Genomic DNA, 7,041 nt, shown 5'->3' with positions numbered 1-7,041 from the left:
ATTGTCTTCTTCAGAATAACATTCTTCAAAACATGTCCGCCATCATTATATTTTAACAACTTGCACATCAATTTTGTTTCTGTCGCAACTTCTCTGGTTTAAGAAGAAAACCTGCCGAGAAAAAATATTTAAATTTAAAAATATAAAATAAAATAAATATAAAATAAAGTGCGTATTTGATAATGTTATATTGTACGCATTTCTTAAAGTATTTTTTTTTAACCAGAAGATAAAACCAACTTATAGAGTCTGGGGCAGTTGAAGCAGAGTAAGTTTGCTTCTACAATAAATGGCTAAACTATAAAATAAAATGAAATAAAACAATAAAAGTAAATGCGATATTTAAAAAAAAAGCAACTAACTCTTAATTAAATTCAGTTGTGTTAAGTTATTTTGAATGATGGTAAATTTAAGTTTTAATTGAATTCATTTGTGTTAATGTTGAATGAAAAATATAAACATAAATTATTTTTATATAAATCAATATGCTAGCATGGATTGAACATAATTAGTTGTTGTTGATATTCTATTCTTTATTTTCTATTTATAAAATCTTTGAAAATCGTGTCTGAATGGAAGTTTTAATTTTTTAATTCTTAATTAATTAAATCAAGAGCAATATGCCCTTTTTAACATTCGTGTTTTCAACTACTCTGTTTTCGAAAATTCCCTCCAATATTTCAGAATATCCTGATAATCTACTCTATATTTCCTTTTTAGTAAATGACGCCAGAATAATATTTTATTCTGGGTGGGCAAATGACCACCGTGGTAATACGCAACAATGAGCAACCCAGCCAATAAAACTATCACAAAGATTATTACTATTTTAAAATGTTTTCTTTCAGCAAGCAGTGTGTCACTGTATTCGCCACATCACACCATAATTTACTTGATGTTTTAAACTCTTCCCCCCCCCCCCATGTATATTAAACATTTTTAGAGCAAATTGTAATAACTGAGATGCCTAACTTTAGATTTATAGAAGATTGGTGGCAATAATAAAAAAAAAAAATTATTTAAATAAGTTATTGCCACTTGTTATCGATATTTATAAATAAGAAATGTTGTATATTGAATTTTTTTATTTCAATAATATTCTAGTTACGGTATAGTTTGGTCAATTTTAAAGGTATGTAGGTGTTTAGGTGACGCCTTAAATTCACTAACGGCTCAATTACCTGGCGCAAAACGACCCGGCATCCTAGTGTCGTGGTGTTAACCAGTTTCATTTGACCAGCGAGGTAAAGAGGTTTCAGTGGCTCATAACCTAGCTAGTTAATCTCATAGATAATCCCTCCTGCCCTTATATTTAAAGTGTGGATTTAAAGATAGCCGTTAGCCAAATACTACTGAAGATTCTTGGTCGTAAAGTCACACTTTGGGAAGCCGTTTAGGTAGACGGAGTAAAGTTGGTCTGTTACTGTATCCAGGGCACATATAGGAATTGTGGGGTCAAGCCAAAAAACGCAGTTGCCTTAACTTCACCCAACTTCCGTTCGGTACTCGATAGTGCTGGGTTGACTCAGGGACAGCTCACTAACTTTTGCCCTGATTTGTTTAGATTTGTTTGATATTTATTTTTAAACACACTGCCAATCATATAAAAATGTGTTAAATATTTTTATTTTAAATTGTTGGCGTTTAGAATTGATGCCGTTGCACAAATCGCGCGACTGTACATAACATAAGGCTCTAAAGAAAATTAGACAATAATATTGAATTTTTAAATTTTTTTTCAAACATACCATTAACTTTTTCAAGGCGTCAGTAAATAGCTGTTTTTTTTATTTTTTACGCCATCTATCTTTTGATGATCATACCGAAAAAATTCATCTAAATAATTTTTAATAAATATATAATGCAAAATGTGAGTTATATTTTAAAGCTACCATCTCTTTGTAGTTCCAAAAGCTTATTGTGGTTATGTCAACCCCCCCCCCCCCCCCCTCCATCCTCTATATCCTCGATCTTTTAAAAACGGTTTTGTTGTTTAAAGTGGCAATAAAAATAGTTATTCGATCAGAATTTAGTCGTATTGACAAAATTACAAGCACACATTTAGAAGAATTTTATTGAGATCTCTAGTAACTAAATTATCAATTAAATTCGGCATTAGTTTGAGTAGTACAGTCATTGGTGTGATACAATTATTATAGACTAATGTTGAGACAACATCTTACGCCAAAGCAGATTTTATAGCAGTTAGTTAATACTAGAATTGCACAGTACACTAGAAGAGTATTTAGTCAAGTCGAAACTTAAAGCTACATTGTACAACGTTAAATTTAAAAAAAAAAATACGAGACTGATTTTTTTGCAATTTCTTTTACTATTTAAGGTAAAAGAAAATAGTTTCTTGCAAACAAACTGTAACAAAGGGTTTTAGTGTTGAATGGTGATCATTTTAAGTCGATTAAGGTCATGTATCGAAAGATGGGTTAGGCGTTGGAAAAGAATCATATTCAGGCTGGAACTAATCCGTAAGATACGGCAAATTGATGTGCTACAGTACAGTGTGTTGGGTTTGAAAATTGCCTCAGTTCGGCATGCACATGAAGAAACAAACCCTGAGCCTTACACCCAAACCCTTAAACTATCTATAACCCAAACCCGAAACCTACACACAACCCTTTAAACTATCTTCAACCCTAACTCTACACACAAACTTTTAAACTATCTACAACCCAAACCCGAAACCTACTCCCCAACCTTTAAACTATCTATAACCCAAACCCAAACCCGAACCCTACACACAACCCTTTAAACTATCTTCAACCCTAACTCTACACACAAACTTTTAAACTATCTACAACCCAAACCCGAACCCTGCACATAAACCTTTAAACTATCTACAACCCAAACCCAAACCCTAACCCGAACCCTACACCCCAACCCTTAAACTATCTACAACCCAAATCCTAACCCTACACACCAAACATTTAAACTATCTAAACCCAAAGCCGAACCCTACACCCCAACCCTTAAACTATCTACAACACAAACCCGAACCCTACACCCCAACCCTTAAACTATCTACAACCCAAATCCTAACCCTACACACCAAACATTTAAACTATCTAAGCCCAAACCCGAACCCTACACCCCCAACCCCCAACCCCCAACCCTTAAACTATCTACAATCCAAACCCAAATCCTACACACACGCCTTTAAACAATATACAACCCTAACCCTAACCATACACCCCAACCGCACCCTAACCCTATACCTCAAACCTTAAACTAACTACTACCCTTGTCCTACTAGGCCTAACACTAACCCTAACAACAAAACTTGGAATGATGCCGTGTGTTTAGTTGGTGGCGTAGCTAGGATTTTTTCAGCATATGCCGTCCTGTTCATTGCCACTCCTCAACAAACCCCCATTTAAAAGTTGGCCAAATCTTCTGAAAACTCGTGTGTACTGTGTGGTTATGGTCAGAACAGGGATTTTTAAAGAATTTAAATATTTTAGTATTGTATTCCACAAAGAATAAGACTTAAAGGACATTCTTTCGAAATAAAAAAAAACCTCATTAGCAGAATTAAAAAAAATAATCATGTAGCAGAAACATACATCGCGAGCGCATAGTGTGATGGAGAACAGATACAGTAGTAGTTTGTCATTAATGTATGCGCTGTGGACGTTCTGCGCTATTATCTTTACCAAAGGACAGCAGTTGCCGACACAAACAACTCGCCACCTCCACCCAAAACAATACAACCTTTGATGATTTTGCTAATTAAAATCATCAAATATTTTTTTAAGTTCCCAAATTTTAGTTGACGCTATTACTGATCTAACAAGAGCAACAATTAAAACAACTAATTGAATATGCTAATTATTGTATTATAACATAGCCTACATGTTTTAATAAGGTAACGTTGTGAAATCAAAGAGAAACTTACCCCATGTATAAAATAGTATTCACAGTACTAGAATACATTTATTTTTCGACATACTGACTTTCACATCACTGGCATAACGGCAAATTAAAGTGATTTAATTACGATAAAATAACAATTATCCTGAACAGATTTGGCCTGACGTCATCGACACACGTAATACCACAACAACTGCGCTGATAACCCTAACACTAAGCGCAAAACCTTAGGGTAGGATCCTCATGTAGTTCCGATATGGCGGAAGTTACGCCGAAAATTTTGGCCCCGCCTACGAGTCCCAGAAGATGAAAACTCTGGCACCGAGGGCGTCAGTCGAGGGGTTGATTTTGGTACCGCCCCTTTCCTTGTTATGCAGGTACGGTTGTCTTTAGCATGCAGGTGAGTGATCTCCCCCCCCCCCCCGCCAGGGGCGTTAGTTGCTATGGTCGTTATGCAGTTGCCAAGGACGCTTGGCATTTGTTGTCTATAGCCGTACTTAGGTATTCGTTAAGTTAACACTCGCTGATAATGATAGTTTCATGTTCACACCTAACACTGACTATTGACCTCAACGGATACAAATCCAAAAGATTATTCCTGGGACTGACACTAACGCTTGTGAATTATTTTTTTTTAAAATCGTCAAATAAGGGACATTGTAATCCCTTAAAGAAGGGGTCTCCAAACTACGGCCCGCGGGCCGGATGCGGCCCGCGACGTCCTCTCATTCGGCCCGCGGAATTCTTTTTGTCCACGGAAAAAAACGTTTGTTGAGGAACTTTGCTCAGAAAAATCAAAGACATGCCTGGGAGAAACTGGCCCCGAACTGAAATTTGATAGTTAATGCGGCCCTCAGACTGAAAAGTTTGGAGACCCCTGCCTTAAAGTGACGGAATGGTCTAGCGGTAGAGAGCTGGACTGCTAACCCGTAAATCTCGAGTTCGAATCCGGGTTCAAGTCAGTAGACCGTCCCTGAGTCCACCCAACTCTGATGGGTACCTAACTCTCGTTAGGGAATGTAAAGGCGGATGGGCATAGTGCTGACCACATTATCTCTTCAAATGCCAAGGTCACAGAAACAAGTGAACTCTACTTCACTTGCCCCATAGACCTTCAGGTTCGAAAGGGAAACTTTACTTTTACTTTTACAATGCCTTATCCTAAATCCAATGCTAACTCTGTTCTCGACACCATACAAAACTCGAGACAAATCTGAATTGCCTTTCTGTAGTTTTAACTCCACTGGTAAAAATTACCCTTTACAATAACTGATTTTTAAAATACACAAGTATACAATGTGCAACAACCAGCAAACACCCAAATGTGGATCTAGGTTGCACTTTATGCCCATCCCCCTCCGCCCAAAAAATTTTCTTCAAGCTGCCAGAAAAATACACGTTACATTAATTCATTAAAAAGCAACAACTTATTTTCAAATCAACAATTTCAAAAGTTTTAAAGTTTTTATTTATTTATTTATTTTATAGATGTAATACTGGAATCTACGCGGGAATTATCATTATTCTCCCACATTAAAAAAAAACAAACTATAGTAAGTTATATTTTCTGAACAACCTTTAAGTTTTTTTCCCCCGAAATCTCTATCATATACCAACATTTAATCTTGAAATAATCACTTTGTTATTTCATAAGATTTTTTGTTTTTGCTAAATCTAAACAAAATTAAAATATAATAATCTTGAATAATCGCGAGAGACAGAAAACATTAAGAACGCTTCCATTCTTATCCAAATATTCTTTCTACCGTAAAATATTCGATAGCTATCAACGGATTGGAAATTTCCGTTGTTCTCTGTCGATTTGAGTTGTTCTTTTTTCCTTAGGAGTACGTGACATGACTAGGCTGTTTGTTACATGGAACAGGACTTGCTATTCGGGCTCATAAATTGAATGAGCAAAACCAAACTAACTCAGCTAATATGATGGCCTTTACATAACCATTGTGCCTGATATCTGATGCGACCCGCCCCAATCTCAACCGTGTGCTGCAATATAGCAGTGTTTCTTTTAGACATTTTTCTCCTGCAGTGTTTCTTCCAGGCATTTCTTCGGAGAGGGTGGGGGGGGGGGGGGGGGGGCGAAACAAGTCTACCGCCCCCCCCCCCCCGAACGAAATTGAATTTATATAGAAAATATATTCTTTTAACAGTGTCTCCCCCTTCCCCCCGGAAATTTTAGTCCGCAGCCCCCCACGCCCCCCCCCCCCCTGGAAAAAAAAGTACGGAAGAAACACTGTTCTTCTGGAGAAGGGGGAATTAGAAACATTCAGAAAGGGGGGGGGGGAATAATACTGTTTAAAGTTTATTTTTTCTTTATAGTAAGTTTATTTTTAATTTTTATTTTCCAAAAATAGAATATGTGCTTTGTCATTAATAAAGTATTTAACGTTAATACCCAACATCTACATCTATACAAGTAAAGTTACCCTTTTGAACTGGTTGTTCATAAGGCAAGTGAAATAGAGCTCATTTTCGACCCCAAAAACTAAAGGGATGCCCAGCCGAATTCGCTTTCTCCAGTGTGAATCAGGTACCTACCAGAGCTGGGTGGACTCAGGAAAGTCCTATGGACTTAAGTCTGGGGTCTGAACACGAGACTTTAGGGTTAGAAGGCGCACGCTTCACCATTCGACCGTAGCCTGTATGAGTTGCATGCATTTTTCAAAGAGCCTGACTCGCCTTTCTTTATCTGTTTGATAGATTAATTTACTATCTTTTAAAACTGGTTTTGGAGTACATTTTCGTTTTTCGAACTTCCCATTTAGGAAACTTTTAATTTCACGACACAGTTATTTTTAGCCTAATTCAAGAAAGTGAATGTAGATCTAGTTTTCAACATGTCTGAGCATTATTTTGAGAAAAAAAAAATAAAAAAATTAAATTTAAAAAAATTATAAAAGACTTTAAAAAGTATAAATATAAATTTCTTGTCGGTTATAGCTTTAATGAAATGTGTGTTTGTTATTTTTATTGGGTTCCAAACAAACATTTTCAATCGGATATGCTATATAAATTTTCTAATTCGAGAAAACAATGAATTTTTCTAGTATAGTTTAATTAAAAAATTATATTTGGCTAAATTTTACTTTACTGGGAAGAGTGGCCTCCCTTGAAATTTTTTTCCGGGGAGTATGT

Source organism: Physella acuta, unplaced genomic scaffold, assembly GCF_028476545.2.
Source record: "Physella acuta isolate Inbredline_101_S28 unplaced genomic scaffold, ASM2847654v3 ptg000030l, whole genome shotgun sequence".
NCBI lineage: Eukaryota > Metazoa > Mollusca > Gastropoda > Physidae > Physella > Physella acuta.
The sequence above is the reverse complement of the archived record's forward strand: the minus strand, read 5'-3'. Positions refer to the sequence as shown.